Genomic DNA, 20245 nt, shown 5'->3' with positions numbered 1-20245 from the left:
CAGGATTAACAAGAAAGCCTGTAATAATAAGAGCTAACATTTATTGATGTTTATGGTAGGCTCTAAGCACAACAGTCCCATAAGGGCAGGTACTATTATTTTGTCCTTATTTTACAAATGAGGAAACTGAGGCTTGGAGAAGTTAAGTAATATGTCCTAAGGTCACACAGCTACAAAGCAGAAGTGCCAGATTTTGAGCTCAGGTGCTCTGACTCCAGACCCCTTGCCCTTTACCACTGTATGGCAGATAACTGATATTTTCCTTAGAACTTACATTAAGATACAAAACTGGCTGAAATAGAAGAATCAGCAATCTTTCCCAAGATTATGCACTTGTTCTTTTGGATAGAAGTTCTAATTTTGGCTTACGAAGACATAGGGTAAAATCCCCCATCTTGAATCTTATTAGTATCCAGAAATTTGAGTCATCTTTGACATGGTAAGAAATTATCAAACAGTGCCATCCAACGAGGATATTTTCTTGTCTTCTTTCAAAATCAAGTTGGGAGTTTCAGTTATTATTTAAAATTTTTTTCACAAATATAGTTTTTTTTCATAGAACACAGATGCTCTTAACTCCCTAGCAGTCACCATCTGTACCTCAATTTACATTTCCCAAAACACTGGTGACATCTGTTTAAATGCCAATCTCCTTCCAACTTAGTAGGATTTTAGCTCAAAAGTGATATTCTATGAGTGATTTGAAATTTCAAAGTTAAGCTGATTTTAATCAAAATACTCAATGGCTACAGGTATACAGGCTTTATCTGCCCCGTGGAGAAGGTTTCCACAAAATGGAGGCAAATATTGAAAGTGATCTATCATTTCCAAGGGAATGTGGGACCATTTTGCCAGGTTAGACTTTTCATCTATGGGAAAAGGAAGGGAAAGGTTCTGAGTTGTCATGGAGAGAATTCTGGGTGATTGGGAATTCTCCTCAAGTATCACTGCCCCTGATTCTTTTCCATAGGTTGATGCCCCTTTCACGTAGGGATGTCTGACTTTCTTCAATGAATCATTTTGTGAGGGGAGGTATAGAAAATATGTCTGGGGATAGACACAGTACAGAAGTAGTGCTGAAGGCTGGTTGAACAATGGGACTGAGAGATAATCATGAGTTGTGGGATACTGGTTTTTTTTTTTTTTTTAAAGAACATGTAGAGGGACTTCCCTGCTAGTGCAGTGGTTAAGAATCCACCTGCCAATGCAGGGGACACAGGTTCGATCCCTGGTGTGGGAAGATCCCACATGCTGCGGAGCAACTAAGCCCATGCGCCACGACTACTGAGCCTGTGCTCTAGAGTCCATGAGCCACAACTACTGAGCCCATGTGCCACAACTACTGAAGGCTGCGCACCTAGAGCCCATGCTCCTCAACAAGAGAAGCCACCACAATGAGAAGCCCACACGCCACAACGAAGACCCAACGCAGCCAAAAATAGATTAATTAATTAATTTAAAAAAATAAAAAAATAAAGAACATGTAGAAATTATGTCCCTAAGTTCACATTGCTCCTTCACAATAGGTACCCAGGGAAACCATAAGCTTAATCTAATGGTGCTATAATTATTCAAAACATTCTTGGAGTTACTTTGAAATCAGGGGCATGTTTTGGGGGGAAATTCTCAGTGATATCAAACCTTTGTTTGAGAGAAAATTTGATTTTTTGAACAATCTAAAAGTCTTCTGGAATGTGGTGTTGCTATAAAGTGGGTTTAAGGGGGCAGTTTTTTCTTAGTGGTTTACAAACTGATTCTAAGAAGGCAATTTCAAGAGATGAGCTTTAGAAAACTTGTAAACAATAGAAGCATCAGAGACTAGATATGTATGCCCTTGAGAGGAATTCTTCATTTGGAAGTATAAATTTGGTCTTGTTTGTTTGTGTTCTGATATCAGACAGACCTGGGCTTTAGATCTGGCTTCATATATATTTCAAATGTGTGACTTGGGCTACTTAACCATGTTAAGCCTCAGTTTTCTCATCTGTAAAATGGAGATAATAATATTTACCTGGTGGCATTGTGAGGATTAAAGAGGGTAGTGTATGTAAAGAGTCTTCCCCAGCGCCTGGCATATAGTAAGCACCCAATAAAAGTGATGTCAACTCATACATACCCTCCTTTATACCCTCAAGGTAGCTTTATGGATTCTAATTTCATGGGATGCAGTGTGAGGTATTAGAAGGAATTGGAGCCATGTTCTACCATTTATTTGGCTATAATGGTCCTAGGCAAGTCATTTAACTTGTATAGTCCTGAATCCTTCTTTGTAAAGTGGGTATAATAATACTTCTCTTCCCAGATTACCATGAATATTAAAGACAATATACATAAAGAATTTAGAGCAATAATTATGATTATTGTGAAAAGGAATCTTAGGATAATAACCTTTTAATGAGGTCCAGATTGTTCTACAAAGATGATAATAAGTTTAATGTGTACTAACACCTGCATTTTTAAAACTGACAAAATTTTAAACTGCATCTTGGGAATTTTTCAAGATGGCAGATATCTTTGGGCATGGCTCTTACACCTGGATTTGTTAGTTTCTAGGTGCACACCTAGATTATCATAGGTTAGTTTGTTGCACTTGTATCTCCGAATGGATTTCATAGTATTCCAAGTGTTAATCAACCTAAGGCCTTAGTTAACCATAGAGCCCAATGGAATATCACTTCCATGGTTAGAAGTTTTTCCTTAACTACAGAACAAGACCTTAGAGAATAGCTTCAGTTGTGAAATATTTAAGTGCATCTTTTAAAATGCAAATAAAATATTTAGTAGAGATAGGGCATTACTCTCTTACCCATTTTCAGCATTGAATTTCCACTAAGAAGTCTTCAAGAAATTCTTATAACAAAGGAAAATCAGATGCTGTAGCAGCATCTCTCTTTCAAGAGGAGAGAATATTCATATTTTCTTTTCAATTTGGCAAAAATGTCTTAGTTAAAATGAGATGTCTGACTCATTTCTACAGCCAAATATTTCTGAAATAAAAGTTTGTAGTTACAAAAAAAAAAAAAATCCAGTTCAGTTCTGAAATAGGCTTAAAACTTGTTGATTTAAATCAAACCAAAATGTTGAGAAACAAAATTGTAGTTAAATAAAAAATTTAGAGGAGTGGAATCTTTTCTTCAAATCGAATCCCACAGAGAAGTCTAAAATGGGAAACAGAAGCAAGGCTACTCGAGTTAAGGAAGAGAGAGGCCTACCCTTCACCTCCCTAACTTCTCCTTCCTCCCCTCCTCCATCTCCTATGATCATATGATACCTTCCCAGAATCCCCAGGATTCCCAGAAGCACAATTTGGCATCCCTGGTATAGCCGTTCCTTTGGTTTCATCTATTGGCCCTTTTAAAAAAAAAAGGCAGTCTTTCATGCATAGAGCATTAATCCTGTCAACTTGAGTAGGCAGGAGACAGACATGTTTATACTCTGACAGCTCAGTTCTCTCTGCTTTGCCCAGTGTTTGGGAGCAGGGGTTCTGAAGATAGACAAGTCTGTCTGCAAGTTTGATTTCTGTTAGTGGTGAAGTTTCTCCTGCTTGACTTGGCAGATTTTCTTTAATGACTTTCAGATCAAGAGGACAGGTACCACAGTCTTAAAAAGTAGCTCTACTGATGTAGATAACATGAGCCATGTTGGTACTTTGTCAAAGTACAGTGGGTGGGGTGGGAACTTGAGTACTCTTAGAAAGAACACAGACTCTCTGCAACATATTCCATCTGGTTAGGAAAGGTTGTTTTGCCCTTGGTGAGCCTGGGGATGGGGAAATGTCACCATGCCCTGTAAAATGTTGATGTGGCTTGTGCAGAGATGTTCTTAGGTGTCTTTTAATTGACATCTGGATTTTAGAATCCAGCTGCCAGAAATCATGTCACTCAAAGGGTATAACTGGAAGTACTGTATAGCATGAGGACCCCAGACCCCAAGGTAGATGGAAATTGCTTGGAACTGATGCTCCAAACCGATCTGAGTGCACGGGACCTCATTGACAGAGGGAGGGAATGGCAGACAAGATGCTGACGTAAATAATGAGCTGAGCTGCTGGATCTTCACCTCCTGGCTCTGTGCTAATCAAAAACCTAGAGGTGTATATCATAGGCCTCTAATGGGGCGCTCAAAGAGAGAAACCCACGGCAGAGTTCCACAATTCCAGTCCAGACTGACTATCACTGCTTTCCTTAGGCTGTGTATATTTGGGCAATTAACTTAACCTCTCTAATTAAACCTTGGTTCTCACAGCTGTACAGTAAATTCCAGTGTTTCTCAAACTGTCTGTGCTGAAGAACCAGGTTTTAAAAAAAATTTCCAATCCATCTATAGACTGATACTTTTGTAATATACAATAAAAATGAATGCCTAGAAATACTTAAATTTTTTATTCTTAAATTCAAAAGACATAAAGTTACTCTGTCAAATTGCTTTTAAAGTTCTAAATATTTACTCTCAATTTCTGTAGTATTTTATTGCAAATCAGTAACAATTTGTGGGCTGACATCATTAACAATTTGTAGACTAGATTTTGAGTATCATTGGTACACTAATGGTACTCACCTTATATGGGGGTATTATGAGGCTAAATGGAATAGTACATATATTTGATCTCCATTGTCATAATTTTTATATTTCCTATGGGTTTAACCCTCGGAAAAGCATTTTACCACGAGAAAATCTCTACTTGAATTAAGCCATAACACAGAAGTTTTCATAAAGAGTACATTGGGGGAGAGAGAAGGAATGGTTCAAATCAGCCTCTCTTGAGAGACTGAGGAATGGTAGGTCTCAGGAACACCAGATGAAGTTTCAAGTTTTGGGAGCCAATCCATCAGCCAAGTACAAGTCCTGGGACTGCTACTTTAAAAATGTGAACTGAAGACACCCCAAACAGGCCCCAAGTTTTGGGGGAGAGTCATACCTGCCGCACAGTCAATCAGCATGATGCTCCAGTGATTAGGAGGGTCCTGGATTTCATTCCTCTTGCAAGAGCTGCTGGGTAGCTGAGCAACACAGGGTTTAGCACTCAGGCTTGGAGGCAAACAGACTCGGGTTTGAAAGTCTCCTGCTTATTGCTGGTGCAACAACAGATGAGGTTATTTATGCTCTCCAAGCTCCCATATTCTTCTTTATAAAGTGGGGACTAATAATAGTGCCTGCTTTTCTTAGTGCTACTGAAAGAATTAAATGAAATAATTCCTATTAGTACTCAATAATTTTTGAATGAGTAATGATAGTTATAAGACCATAGTGAGCAGCTCAATTTTAGCCAAGCTGTGCTAGCACATGGCCAGATTTTACATGGCATGATAGACTGAAGGGGTCACTCTCTTGGACACAGTAGAGGAAAAGAACCCCAAACTTCAGTACACCACTTTTAAAAGGTTTCTGACCCTTAAATTATGACTTTCCCTATAGCTATCTAACACTCTCACTCCTTCCCTTCACCCCAGCTGTGAAAGAGATGTTTATAATATGGAAAAATGAATCAAAGTCTTGAATACATCATCCAAGGTGAGGAAAACTGCAGGGGTTGAACAGGAGTCTGGGGAAGCAGGAGCCCACCTTTTTTCCTATCTTACACAATGTGCAGAGAATATCCGTGATTAAAATTCTTAACACGATTTCAAAGCATCACCTTCCTAGGTAGATGACACGCAAAGGCAGGCACAGAGATTGAGGAACCGTCTGACTCAAGTGGCTCATTTGTAAGAGCTCGAGTAACACTCCATAATGAATTTGCTATTTACTGATACAGCAGTGCATTCATTTGGCATTAACGGGCAGGGCCAATGTACAGTCATAGTTATTTTATTTAAATTCAAGCTTTTGTACCAGGCAACTAAATTCCTGCGGAAGGAAAGTGACATGCCAATTTCAAAGGTATTTATTGCCACACCATCTAGTAGCTGAAAAATAGAAGATATGAAAAATAAGATGAAACTATAAATGCTAACTAATGATGTTACTAATAACACACTGTATTTGGAAGGCACAGTTAGTGAAGGGAGATTTTCTGAAAAGGTATTGGCCTACAAGGGGTGAACATAAGCTGCAGGATGGGTCAGTGGCTCTCAAATACTTCTCCTAACTTATACAATTATGGGGGAAATTTCATTAGCTGCAATTGTAATTAAGCTTCAGTAGGCTTCAACCCTCACCCTACCCTCATCCCCAAACTCTTTAGTTATTTTTCGAGTCCTCAGGACAGGTGGTGTCTCATATGTGCCCTAGAATAAGCTACCTCAGATGTTTTGGTCTCCTTGTCGAAGAACCTAGACGTTGACTCTGACCTGGTTGCCTCTGTAAGAATGCTTCCTGCCAGTACAATCCCTTTTCCCTGGGAGGCTATCGTGACCACTCAGGCTGTGGTCTGCAGCAGAGCTAGGATGGTAGTTCTCCATCACACGGTCTTTCATAAATGTAGATCTCCCATTTTCTTGCAGTAACCTCTCTTCTTATAGAAGCTCAAAAGCAGGCCATCAGGCTGGGTTTTGTGTGGCGGGGGCAGGAAGGCAGGTGAAGATAGAGACCACGCCATTCCCTGCATCGACTTCATGTAGTCCCCGTGAATAGGACTCGTGCACTTAAACATTGCCAGCATGAAGATCATCCAGCCCCAGTCACCAAAAGCATCTGGATCCTGGTTCCAGTGCAGAGAAGAGCACCCCTAGGTTAAAAAACTGATTAAGTCACATCTATCATTTACACCTTCACATGTGTGAGTTTTTAAGATATTTTTCTAGGAGCACACTTGGATAGGAGAACAGCTGGAGAGTATTGGAAAAGATAAGAGTGGAGGGGCAAAACGATGAGGGTACTAAATCCAACTTTGACGACTTCGCAGTTGTACTTTCAGATGGCCTTACTCACTCTCACTAGTAGCAAAATTTAAGACAAGTCAGGAAGGAGGTGGATAACTGTAGCTAAAGAAGACCAAATACCCAAAGGAAAATTAGGTTCGAGTGTTTTCACTTGCGTCAGCCACTGTGTGTGTTCTGCTTTGGTATGTGGCAGGAGTCTCCGACCCCTGGGCCGTGGGCCGGGGCCGCACAGCAGGAGGTGAGCAGTGGGTGAGAAAGCAAAGCTTCATCTGTCTCTCGCTTCCCATCCCCCCCCCATTGCTCACAGTACTGCCTGAACCATCCCCCAACCCCCGCCCCGTCCATGGAAAAATTGTTTTTCACGAAACCGGTCCCTGGTGCCACAAAGGTTGGGGACCGCTGGTATATGGCGTTTCTAACACTGGGTCTGAATCAAGACCTCCTCTGAAAAATTGAGATGGAAATCCTTAGAGACTGATTACCCCTCATTTGCTGATTATGAGCAGTGTTCTCTCAAAGAAGAGCCATACATTTCAACCTCTGATGTCACAGTTCTTGTCTGAAGGTATGTTTCAGAGGAGAGCTGCAAAGGATTCCTATAATTTTGACTCTGAGGAGAACCTGTGGTCATTCTCTGAAATCTGTTTCTCTGACGTCCAGGTCACTTCTGCTCTAGACTTGGCCTGGTGGGGAGGAGGCATGTGGGGACCAGGAAGGACTTGTTCAAGCCTGGCATGTGCCTCACTCAAGAGTCTCTTGACCCAACTCTGCATCTTCTCCAATGGAGTGAATCCAGGGAAGTTGTGCAGACAGTTGGAGACATAAGTACAGTCAGGGCCAGGGTTCCACCCTTTGTCATCACTAAGGCCTTTTTAAAAATTGCTTTTTTTCCCCTCAGGGACTTCACACTTTTAACGATTTTATTTACCAAATAGCATTTATCAAGTAATAATTGCTTTGTTTTCCTTGTTTATTAAGATAAGCTAAGGATAACTGCCAATCAGAGTTTTAGACTGACATATGATAACCAGTGTTATTGATTTGATGTAATGCCATAAAAATTAGATAAAACAAAATGAAAGAAAACCTAGTGTGTATATTTATGTTAGTTATGTATGTTTTCCATTAGGTTTTCAAAATACTAAATATAATTCACAGATGCCTATTACTCCCTTTACTCAATCTTTGAAAAACATCAAAATTTAGGAGAGCAGTATGGAAAAACTTTCTGGGATCTACCAGGAGTGATATATGGAGAGCCACATCATGCCTTTGGAGACTTTGGGGCTTTTGGAATTCAGCCAACATTTTAGGATGAATGATAGAGGGTACACCTACTCCTCAGGTATGTTCTGGTTCAAAAATTTTGTCCGAAGAGCCAATGGCTATTTTCAAGCAACCTACAAGACTGGTTGTTTAGCTGACTGTCTTTCTAACTGTCCCATTTATGTTTTCAGCCTTGACACCACAGAGAGAATATTGGATTAAACTGGTTCTATTCAATGTTAGTGAGCCGTGTGGGCAAATTCAGCTTATGTGACAACTTCCGGGCTAGTCCTTATTCATCAGTCTCTTAGCAAAAAGAAATATACCATTGTAGTAAAATGTAGGGGCCTGAGGAAATATGTGGGGGGACATGGGTGTCACTTCAGCCGCTTTCATAGGCATCTGGTGTCAGTTCTCATCTACACCTGCCATATGGAAGAGTGAAAACAAAGTGAATGAGTTCAGCAGTTTGCCTCCATCAGGGAGATGTCTGTTAAGGTATTTATATCTTATGAGCAGTTTTTAGGACATTCATCTATTAGTATATACCTACAGAATCTTATGTCATCTTTAGAGTGGTGATGAAAGCAGCATATAAAGTGTGGAAGTAACTTAGTTTATGATATTTCAGAGAGGAGGGTAGAGCCCTGGATCTGTTAAATTACGGACCCTTTGTAGTTAATTAATGCAGATAAGAGACTTCCCATATGAAAGGTTAAGTTAAAATATATGTAACAGGCAAATACACATAGAAGATTTTTGGTAAGTGATTGTGGCTCAACTGCCTATTTAAACCAAACATACATTTGATTGTTTTTAAATATTGATGCCTTTGCTGTTATTACAAAACACTGAGTAGGAGTTCACACAGTGAGGGTGACATGTGAACGTGTCAAGCTAATGTCAAAACAACAGCCTTGAACAGCATTGCAGTCTGACAGGTTTCAGAATGGAGTGACTGCTGACTGGACTGCTCCGAGGCTGAATTAGGTCTCTCCTCATAAGGACTTTGCTATTTTCTTGGGTGTCTGCAGCCTGGAGTCATGTCAGACTTCACTGATTATATCCCTGTGCAGAGAGGGAGGGCATGAACTTTGCCAACAGGAGGGATGAATATGTATGGTGTTTTTCTTCGGATCAGGCTGACTGCGACCTCTGCTGAGAGGGATTGTGTGACAGTGTGCTTGACTTTCTTAGCGTGAGGCCTGCCAAATGAAGCATCTAGGTTGCACCTCTCATATAAGGACAATCAACCAGCCAAGGCTGTACTTCTTAGTGCCTGGAAAGCACTTCTTTTACAGTAGGGCCACTGAAAATGCTATTTCCTTTGCCTGGAATAGTTTTGGCTTCCCCTTTACACTGGTTGTGTCTGACGTCTACCCATGATGTAAATCTTGGCGTAAATGTTGTTCCTTTAGGAGGCCTTCACTGATTTCCCAAACTATGTTAGGACCCTTTCATATGTGCCCCTACATCACCCTTCATTTCCCCATTGTAATAATCAGGGTTCTCCAGAGAAATAGGACCAACAGGATGTGTGTGTGTGTGTGTGTGTGTGTGTGTGTGTGTGTGTGTAGATAGATAGATAGTTAGATGGGGGTGGGAGGGGAGAGAGAGAGAGAAAGAAAGAGAGAGAGAGAGAGAGAGAGAGGTTGACCAATTAATTGGTTTTAAGTAGTTGGATTACATGATTCTGGAGGCCTAGAGAGTCCAAAATCTGATGGGATGGGCTGGCAGGTTGATGACCTGCCATTGTTGCAGTTCAAGTCCAAAGGCTGTCTGTTGGCAGAATTACTTCTTGTTGGGGAAGGTCAGTCTTGGTTCTATGAAGGCTTTCAACTGATTGGATGAGGCCCATCTAAACTATGGAGTGTAGTCTGCTTTGCTAAAAGTCCACCAATTTAAATGTTAATCTTATCAAAAAACATCCCCACAGAAGCATCCAGAATAATGTTTGACCAAATATCTGGGTACTGTGGCCCAGCCAGGTTGACACATAAAATTAACCATCACACTCATGTAACACTGTTATATCTGTTAGTGTTTACCTATGTGAATGTTTCCATTCCTCACTAGGCATGAGAACATGGACCATATTTGTTATGTTTTTGATATGCTCCCAGAATTCAGCACATGACCAAACACAAAGTAGACTCTCATTGAATATTTAATGAAGTCATTATTCATTCAACAAATATTGAAGTACTGTCATGTGCCAGGTGCTGCTCTAGTTGCTAGGCATAAGCAAGGAACAAGATAGGCAAAATCTTTGCCTTCCTGGAGCTTCTATTCAAGTAGGAAAATCTGAAAGTTGATGTGTTTTAACGGGGATATGACTGACTCTGATTTTTTTTTAGAGATATGGCTGGCTGCTGTGTTGAATGGACTGTTAGGGTGGGAGAGGGCAGGTGGCAGCGGAGACCAGTTAGGCAGCCCATTGCATCAGTTAGGTGTGGTATGGCGGTGGCTTGGACCAGGCTGGTAGAAGAGGGGGCAGTGAGGGGAGTCTAGGTTTGGGACACACACTGAACGTGGAGGTAACAGAACTTGCGATTGACCTGGCTGTGGAGTACGTGTGAGGGAGAAATCAGCGGTGAGGCCTAAGTTTTGGGTCCAAGTAACCATGAGAATGGTGTTTCCATGTACTAAGTGCAAAGCTTGCTGGAGGAGTAGGTTTGAGTTAGAAATCAAGACTTGTGCTTCGGCTGTGTTGAGCTTGAAGTGTGTGTTTGATAAATGACTGGAGCAGGGGAGAGGGAGGTTGAATGCAGAAGTCCAGATCTCAAGGAAGAGGCCTGTCCTAGAGGCATAGACTGTCTTTGGAGCCCTGGGATGGGAGATGTTTGTGCAGGAAGCAGGCAGAGATATGAAGGTAAGACTGCCAAGGACCAAGCTCTTGGGCACGTCATCATTCAGGGTTTGAATAGAGGAGGAAGATCTGAAAAAGAGACAGAAAAAGAATGGCTGAAGGTAGGAGGAATAGCAGGAGGTTTTGGTGGCTAGAAGCCCAGGTGAAAAAGTGTTCTAAGAAATAGGAAGAGATCATCTCTGTCTGCAGCTGAACAAATGAATTAGCCCTCACAGTCTATGAAGCACTCAAATGACCCAAAGAGTTATAAGACGTGATATGCGTCCCTGAACCTATTTGGGGAGATAAGTCACTCACATTTGTCTATTTAGAATGTTCCTTGAAAGTTATGGTGGAGAAATTGGCTGGGGGAAGTAGGGCAGAAGGAAGAGACTTTTCCCCCCTTCTGGGATTAGCCACCTTGTGCTCAGTGAGAAAAGAGAGCAAATGTATTTGTTTATTTTTGAATTAATTGAAAGCCAGTTGTGTCAGGCACTATTTAACCCCCCAAAATAATAATTATATGAGTTAGGTCTGAAAATCAAGCTTTCAGGGCAGTTTTATTTGTTTCTCTGTCTCGTATTCCATCATAAGAAGTCTATGCAACTTAAGTACCTTGAACTGAAAAGAAAAAAGAGAACATCCTCTTAGAAAAATATCATCCAAGGGAAAGAAATCTGAAGTTCAAAGTTTTAATATTTATTTGTTTTCTTTATTTTTTTGGCTGCATCAGGTCTTAGTTGCGGCACGCGGGGTCTTCGTTGAGGCGTGCGGGATCTTTCGTTGACGCGCAGGCTTCTCTGTAGTTGTGGTGTGTGGGTTTTCTCTCTCCAGTTGTGGCGCATGGGCTCCAGGGCGCACGGGCTCTCTCACTGAGGCGCTTGAGCTCAGTAGTTGTGGCGCATGGGCTTAGTTGCCCTGCGGCATGTGGGATCTTAGTTCCCCGACCAGGGATCGAACCCATGTCCCCTTTATTGGAAGGCAGATTCTTTACCACTGGACTGCCAGGGAAGTCCCGAGTTCAGAGTTTTAAATTAAGAGTAGTAATAAACCAAGAACAGAATCATATCAAGTAGAATATGGGGATGATGGGGGATAGAACATTGTTAGGAGTGAACATTTATTAAGTACTTACTATGTTCCAGGTACTTTCTAAATACTTAGCATATAGTAATTTATTTAATATTTACAATAACCTGACATAGGCACTATTACTATCATCCCAAATGAGGAAACTGTAGCATTGACAGATTAAGAACCTTGTCCCCAAACAAATAGCTTATAAGGGATTAAGCCAGGATTAGGATCTAGCTGTCTGGCTCCAGAGTCCACTTGCATAACCATTATGTTCCATTGCCTCTGATAACCCCATGGGACAACCTTCAAAAGAAGCATGAAATTTTATTGGCTTGGACGTCCAGTCGAAGGTCAGGAGAACAGTGACAGCTGCAGTGGAGGTAGAAGCAAGATCTTGTCCAGATTTGATGACAGAGAAGACTGGAAAATCTTTTCAGTGAATAGAGATCTCTGAAGTGGTAAATGGTGTGTGTGTGTGTGTGTGTGTGGTGTGGGAGAAGCAGTAAAGTCTATCCACACCTGTCAGGGTGTTTTAGTAATGCACTAGCTGTTCTGCCTAATATGTGCTCCAGTGCTTTGAAGAATAGGGTACAGACTTCTTGAAGGAGGCAGGGTGATGACAGCTGAATTTCCATGTGACATGCATAAGGGTTTCTCTGAGACAGGGATAATACAGCTTGGTCCATCTTGCTTGCTTCTGAAAATTTCTAAGCATGGTCCACAAAAAAAATCTGTGTGGTCCTATTTTGATGTAATTACCAAACCAGCAGGTTGATAAGATTGATAAGAAAGAGGACGAGAGAGAAGAATAATAGGGAGTTCCATATAAAGGAGAAACCAGGGGCACCTGCTTGTTCAGGGATTGGCATCAGCCCTCCTGCAGTTGTCTGCCCCGTTATTCTCTCTCACTCTGGCTGGGCAGGGAGAGTAGAGTCCACCTACTACCTGAGCTCTCAGAAACAGGGCCTGCTCCTTCAGTCCTGGCGCCAAGAGGTCTGCCTGCCTTGTTTTCTCTTCTGCTCATTCAGCTTGTGGAGAGAGGAGATCAGGCCTCAGAAGACTTTTTGCCACTAAACAAGTCTCTGTTGTCATATCAAAGAAGATCAAAATCCTGGTCTCATATCAACGTATGAAAGAAAAAAACTGCTCAGCTGTTTATTTCTTTTAAACAGGTAAAAGAGCTAGATTGCTAACTAAATAAGCGTTACCAGAATTCAAATAGGTGATAATTGAAAAAGAAAGTCTAAATGGGCTTTTATTTTGCATTGAAGAGTGAAAAAGCCATTGGTGTTTCAGAATCATAACCTTTGTCTTCCAGCGTACAGAAGAATCTTCTGGAATTCTAAAAAGCCTGACCCAAAATAACATTTACTTGCGGTGAACTGGGCTAGCCATCTAATTTCCCCCATGTTTCTTCTGTTCATAGAGTCTTCACTTGAGCCTCTGGTACAGCTCCTAACAGAAAGCAATAATTGCGTTACCCAACAGCATCTGCTTTGATATGATGAGCAAGTGGATGCCTTACTCTGTGGTGGCATCTTCACTATAATTCAACTGACTTTTATTGGACTCCAGCTGGATAGATGCACTGCACTGTCTTAGTCCTTGAACAGGACAGTCAGTCAGTTGTGCTTCCTGCTCTCCCATGCTTACCGTGTCGGGAAGGAGCCAAATGTACAAGTAATTCTGGCATAAGGCAGAATGAACTGTAACGTAGGTACATGCTGAGTGCAATGAAAATTATGTGTAGTGATAATATAAGAGAATGCTAGGAGCATTCATATATTTAATAAAATTCTGTGATGAGGGACCTATAAAATGGAAAGGCTTAGACATATTTGACCTATAATAACTAGCATTTGATCCATATCTTATCTAGAACATGGACCCACAATAATTTCTGTAACGTAATATTAGTTAGCACTTTTGAGTGCTTATTATGTGTCAGGCTCTGTCCTCCATGGCGTATATAGAATATGCCATTGAATTCTCATACTCTGTGAGATAGCAGCTGTTATTTGCTCCATTTACAATTAAATAACATGCTGAGAGAGATTAAATCAGTCTGCAGGGTCACATACTAGTAATGAGGAAGCTAGAGTTAGAAACCGGGTTTGACTTACTCTAAAAGAACTCCATATTGCTTTGTTCCATGTCTGTGTATATGGCATGGATGTACCAAGATACACTGATCCCTAGTGTATCCCTAGTGTACATTCTGTCCCAGTAAGGTTGGTCGTGGCCCCAACCTACTACTTTTCCTCAGGTTTCCTCATATCACAAAAGAAATAAGTTGTCTTGGGTCAAAATTAAAAGTTTTTTTTTTTGCAGTATTGGTGCCAGGGGTGCTTTTATGCTAGAAATGGCACTGACAGATGCATGAACAGGAGCTGGGTATGAGATACTGTTACTGAGTTCGAGCTTGTACTGCTTGCCCCACTACAGGCCAGTAAATTGGGAGACAGGTGTCGGGACAAGTCACTACTTTATTCAGAAATCCAGCAGACTAGTGTCCCAAAGAACCATCTTACCCGAGTTAAAATTCAGGCTTCTTTTATACTAAAGGGAGGGGGGAATGTGGCTGTTGTTGCATTATTTCTTGGTGCTGGAATCCTTTGTTCTTGCAGCTGTCCATGTAGGTGTGGTCGCAATGGTCCTTTAAACCTCCAACAAAACAGTTGTCATTTTCTGTTATGAAACTTTTTATCTCTATATGAATGGAAAAGTGTTATACCTTTAAAAGGTAGAGCCTCAAGAATGTGCTGTCATATATATTTCAGATTACAGGCAACATTCTTTTACAAAGGTCCAGAGCCAGCATGACTAAGCACAGGCAATAGAGTACAAGGATTAGAGCTGAAGGAATAGATCCAATATGGAGTCGGGTTTATTCTTCTCCATTATAATACTGGTTTTGGTTATTGTTTTTTTTTTTTTTTTATAGCTCATCCTTGCAGAGAACATCAGACTTCTGGGAGAATTAGGGCATATAGCAAGCACTATGGTAGCTAGTAACAAAAGGAAAGTTCTGTAACCTCCTTCAATTAATAAAATATAGATCTTATATTTTGCTTAAAACAAATCAAAAGTCATTTCAAAATGTAATTCTGAACATGAAGACATGGAAGGATGTCCACTGGAAAAGTATTGTAGTGTGAGATTTGGACTGACAGAACACTATCACTTATAAAACTGTGATTTAGTTGTGTCCAATGTTGTCTGAGGTTGTGGAGAGAGGCTTCTCACTGGCTCAAGTGAAAATTATGAGGTCAGGTAGTTGCTCAACCTTTTCATCATAAGGGTAGTCTCTGGTCTGCCTGAAAGTCTGTAGACCAGGATTTGGGTTGTAACTTTGCCACTAAGTTACACTTGTCAGTTCCTCTCTGTTTCTTCCTCTGTCCAGTAGATGTTAGGGCACTTTGGAAATCGTGGTTTATTCAGGTTAGGTCTTTCACTGCTTCATGTGCATCTGCCACTGAGGGGAAGAACATCCTGTGACCAAAGCTCAGCTGTGAAATGGGAATAATAGTACCTATCCACCCACAGCGTTGTTGGGAGTTTACAATGAGATAATGGACATGGAAGCTCTTTAGCACGAAGTATACTTAGTATGGGGCTAGGCACATTGCCTGTACTAATTTATATAGCATCTTCACAGATTTATGTTGTTTTTCTTTTCATAACACCACCTGCCATGGGAAAAGAGGCAGCATCAAACCTGTTTTACAGATGAGGAAACTGAGGTCCAGAGTGATTGTGATTTATTGGTAATTGCATAGTAAATTAGCAGAATCAGAACTGGACCACAGCTCTCTTGCTGGGTACTTTCCCCTCTACATGTGACATATTATTATTTTGCTTTGAATCACAGAATAATGGAGAACAAAGAAACTGAGTCTTTTAAAGTAGTTTTTAAAATGTCCTGAAAGACAGAAAACTTTTTTGTTTTCCCCCATTTAAAGCAGATTTTTGGAGACTCATATTTATTAGGGTAAACAGGACTATTCAGGAGGTAATTCCTCTTGGTATTTTATTTTATTTTTTTGGTGGGCAATTGCATTTTTTTTCTCTGCAGTAGAAAAATACTACTATTGTAAGTGAGGGTTGCAAATGTGAAAACAGGCTCTCAAATGAAAATCGTATGGGGCACTTAGCATTCTGAAAAATATTTGAGTCATTATGTTGCAGTTCTAAAATTGAATCAGTGCTATATTTAATAAGACACAACAGGCCATGAATTATTGCACATTAATTCATACCCAGTGTGTTGCTAGGCACATGGCTAAAAGCTGAGTGCAGTTAATGCAGCTAAACATGAATATACCTTAATTCACACACCAGAGGGTCCCACTGTAATTATAAAATGCTATTATAAAGGGTTATTTAAAAATATTTAGGTATGTTAAGTTTTATACCTACATGATTCATGAGATGTGGTGTTCTCATAAATTCAACAGCTCTCTCCCCTTTTCTCATTCCCATAATTCCAGGATTTTCATGTTAAATCCTAGATCTCCATTTTTCTCATCAGTAGACTCTCTAAGGCTAGAAATCTTATTCTGTAGTTTTTAGTTTTCATTTGGGAAGAAACAGAACTTTCTCTTAAGCAAGAAGTGTCATGCCAAACTGTGTGGAGCGATGTTTTAAATAAGGGGGAGTAGGAAAGGGTTAGAAATTCTACTGCGGTTTCACTGGAGACAAAATGATGGTCAGGCTGGTGGGTGTGGGTGGGTTTTCCCAGGGGGATGCTGTGGGACACTGAGGAATGAGAAACAGAAGGAAGCCCTGATGCTAGTTCCAGATATCACCAGAACGGCTGGTCAGAGTAAGTTAAAGGTGTGATTGCTCGTCTGCTTTTCTTTTTAACGTCACAAACTATGGTTTGTGGTAGGAAGACTGCATTTAATGTTGGTAATTGTTGATGAGGTACTTTCAGGAAAAGCCAAGTCATTCACAAATACTTGTACCGTGCTTCCTCAGGAACTACATGGGCATCATTTCCAGTGACCCAGAAGTGTAACGGAGGCTGATGGAATTCTAAGGCAGAGAGTTCTGGGTCCTAACCCTCAGGCCTAAACATGATGAAAATAAAGTTGCTGTAATATGTGCAATAAAACTTTATTTTTACATAATATTTTTAAATTATAGTATTTATGAAAGAAGAAATGGTTGACTTGGGTCATAGGAGATTTTTGTACTCTTATTGATACTTGTGTAGCTTACTTTGTTAAAATGAATAAGAGGAGAAAAATTGACCTTGCACCTCCAATCATTAGCCAAATAAGATTTTTCTTTTAATAATTATATAGAAAAAAATCCTAGCCTCTGTTTTTCTTGGAAATCTATTTTGTTCTTACCCTACCATATTAAATTGTAATTTTATTGTCTATGTTATTAAAGTATATTATAAACTTTATTTAACAAGGTATTAACATAATAACTAGACTTATATACTCTTAAAAGCCAAACAAGGAGGGATATTGCTAAAATGAATGAACTGGGTTTAATTTACATTTCTATTACCAAGAGTAATTGTAAGAGCTTACACCTTGATTAGAGCCCTTAGTAAATAAAAATATGCTCAGTTTTTTTGGGAGTGTTTGAATTGCTCAAGTATCACAGGAAATTAGGCTTGACCAAGACATTCATCTATTCAGACTAAGGTTGGAAAAATGAACTTCATTAAACAATAAGCCTATAAATACAAACTAAAATCTATATTGTCTTGGTCATGCCTTTATAGTTGTGACTTTTAGTTGCACATATTGTATTGAAACTTCAGCCATTTTAAAACATGTTAAAAACTAGTTAAGGTCCCGCAGTAATCTACAAATAAAATCTTGCTTATGTTGCTACTTCTGTTCTCAGTGCGATATAGTGGCTCTCAAATTTCCAGAGAGTATCAGCATCACTTGGAGGGCTTGTTAAAACACAGATTACTGGACCCTATCCCCAGAGATCATGGGGCTCAAGAATTTGCTGTTTCTAACAAGTTTCCAGGTTTGTTAGACTGTTGCTGTTGCAGCTTTGGGACCACACTTTGAGAACCACTGATGGTTGGGGTGTGTGTGTGTGTGTGTGTGTGTGTGTTTGAAACACAGTTACTGTTTTCTTTGATGTTATTAGCACACAAGTTGGTGTTTGTGGAGCCTGGCAGAGATAAATTGAGTTTATGATTTATTTACTTGATGACTAGTACCAGTAAATTGATAAATCTAGATTGAAAGAAAAACATTCAACATAGGATTCCTTCCAAGTTCTGCTCCTTATGGGCATTAATAGGTCAAAAGCTTTCAATCACAAGACGTATATGGGCAGTTCCTGGTTTATGAATGGCTTGTTTTCCAAAGTTTGTTGTTTCTTTTTGAATGATCCACAGATGGCCGAACTAACTACAAAAAGAAATGCCTATTAAATCCATATGTGGCTGAACCACAGTACCAGTTGAATTCTTGTTTTCCACTACTTCTAAGGAAATATGTCTCAAGTTAATAACAATTAAAATTTATAAAGCAACTTAAAATGTCCAAAGTGCTTTCATATATATTATCTCATTTAATCCTCACAAAAATTCTGTAAGAAAGATTTAAATTATAATAAATTTAAAGATGTGTTCTGCCTATGGTCATACAATCAGTATATGATGGAGTCAGGGTTGGAATTCAGGTTCTTTGACTCTAGATCCTGTGCCATTCCACTTGCCATGGTATTTCTAAGTGTCACCTAGGACCTTGAGACTCTAGGGACATGTGACTGTGCCTGGAAGCCTCAACCCCTGAACCTAAGTCTGGTTTTTCACTCTTCTTACCCTAATTTCCTGGCTTAGCGCCTGTTGATCTTAGACCTAGAGTTCCTACTTGTTCATTTTTACCTAATCCTTGATACTTTTCTACTTTAGCTACCCTTATTGGATTTGACTTGTAGCTCACTGGGGTAACTTTCATTTGCCCTTTCTGTCTGGTGGTTCAGGTCCTGTTTTAACCCAAGAGGTTCAAGCTCGACATAGAGTGATAAGGAAAACTGAATAAAATGTCTCTTCTTGAAAAGCAGATTACCTCATACTTAATGTCAACAGGGGTTTCTCCAGCTTTGATTCAGAAGGTTGACCATTATGCCAGTGAATTAGATAGATTTCTGGTGTGATTGATGAATTTAGGGAAAAGTCAGATCATCATGATTATGGCAGTATGTGAGGTCCCCACTCTTAATCCAGAGCACCAGTGCATAAGCATATGGTTTACAGGTCCTTTGAGATATTAATTATTGGTCAATCAAATATGGAGCAATATTAGGTGCTGGGTGCCAACTGAGGATGCCATTTTGACAAGGCACATTCCTGGCGTTAAGACGACTCCAGGTTCAGAGTCCTCAAGGCTGTGTTTTTTCCATACACCTCTTAGATCGTGTAAAGATGACTTAATCTTCGGTTGTCCAAAGTGCCAATTGCAATGGTAGAAGACAAGTGAGGTGCCCAGCAGCCTCAATTAGCATAAATGAAGGTACATACCATTAAGATGAAGAATATGTGGCATGTCTGCCTGACTCAAGAAACGCAGGTGATGAAGGCAGAGCAATGCCACCAGAAACAAGGGGGCCGGGCTCGCCTTCAAGCCCATGGAGAGTTAATATTAGCCCTCTTCAGACATAAAAAATAATAATTAAACACTGCTTGTCAATTAATGCCAACTTAAAGAAAGGCCCTACACTTAGATTAAGTGAGGAGCATGGGTTGCTTGAGAACAGCAAGAAAGGAGGAGGGAAAAGGGTATAAAATAATGGAAGAGATAAGGTGAAAAAGGAGAATAATTAAACACACATGTACTTTTGCAGAGTTGGGGCACTCATATTTCTAATTAGAATTTCAATGCAGGAGCCCAATTTAACCTTAGGGAGTCTTTATATTTGTGTCACTGTTATACACAGCAATCAGTTCAACTCTGGCATCTTACTTGCAAGTTGAATTTTCATATTACATTAGTGGAGCCCCAGTCTCTTTGTATTTTTAATGGATATTTTCTTTTTTGGAGCTTTAGTATGTGTTCTGTCTTCTAGAAAATTCTATGCTGAGAGGAACAATAGCCATTTAGATACTGGAATTCAAGAGTCAGTGGCTTTTTGACATTAACCCATTTATTTCTTGACAAATATAGTCATGGTACTTTTGGAATCATCCTCAATCATGTCTGCTTGAGTGAATTTAGAGGACTAACCAATGTATGTTCAACAAAACAGC

Source organism: Eubalaena glacialis, chromosome 2 (assembly GCF_028564815.1).
Source record: "Eubalaena glacialis isolate mEubGla1 chromosome 2, mEubGla1.1.hap2.+ XY, whole genome shotgun sequence".
In the NCBI taxonomy this organism is placed as follows: domain Eukaryota; kingdom Metazoa; phylum Chordata; class Mammalia; order Artiodactyla; family Balaenidae; genus Eubalaena; species Eubalaena glacialis.
Note: the sequence above shows the minus strand (reverse complement) of the source record.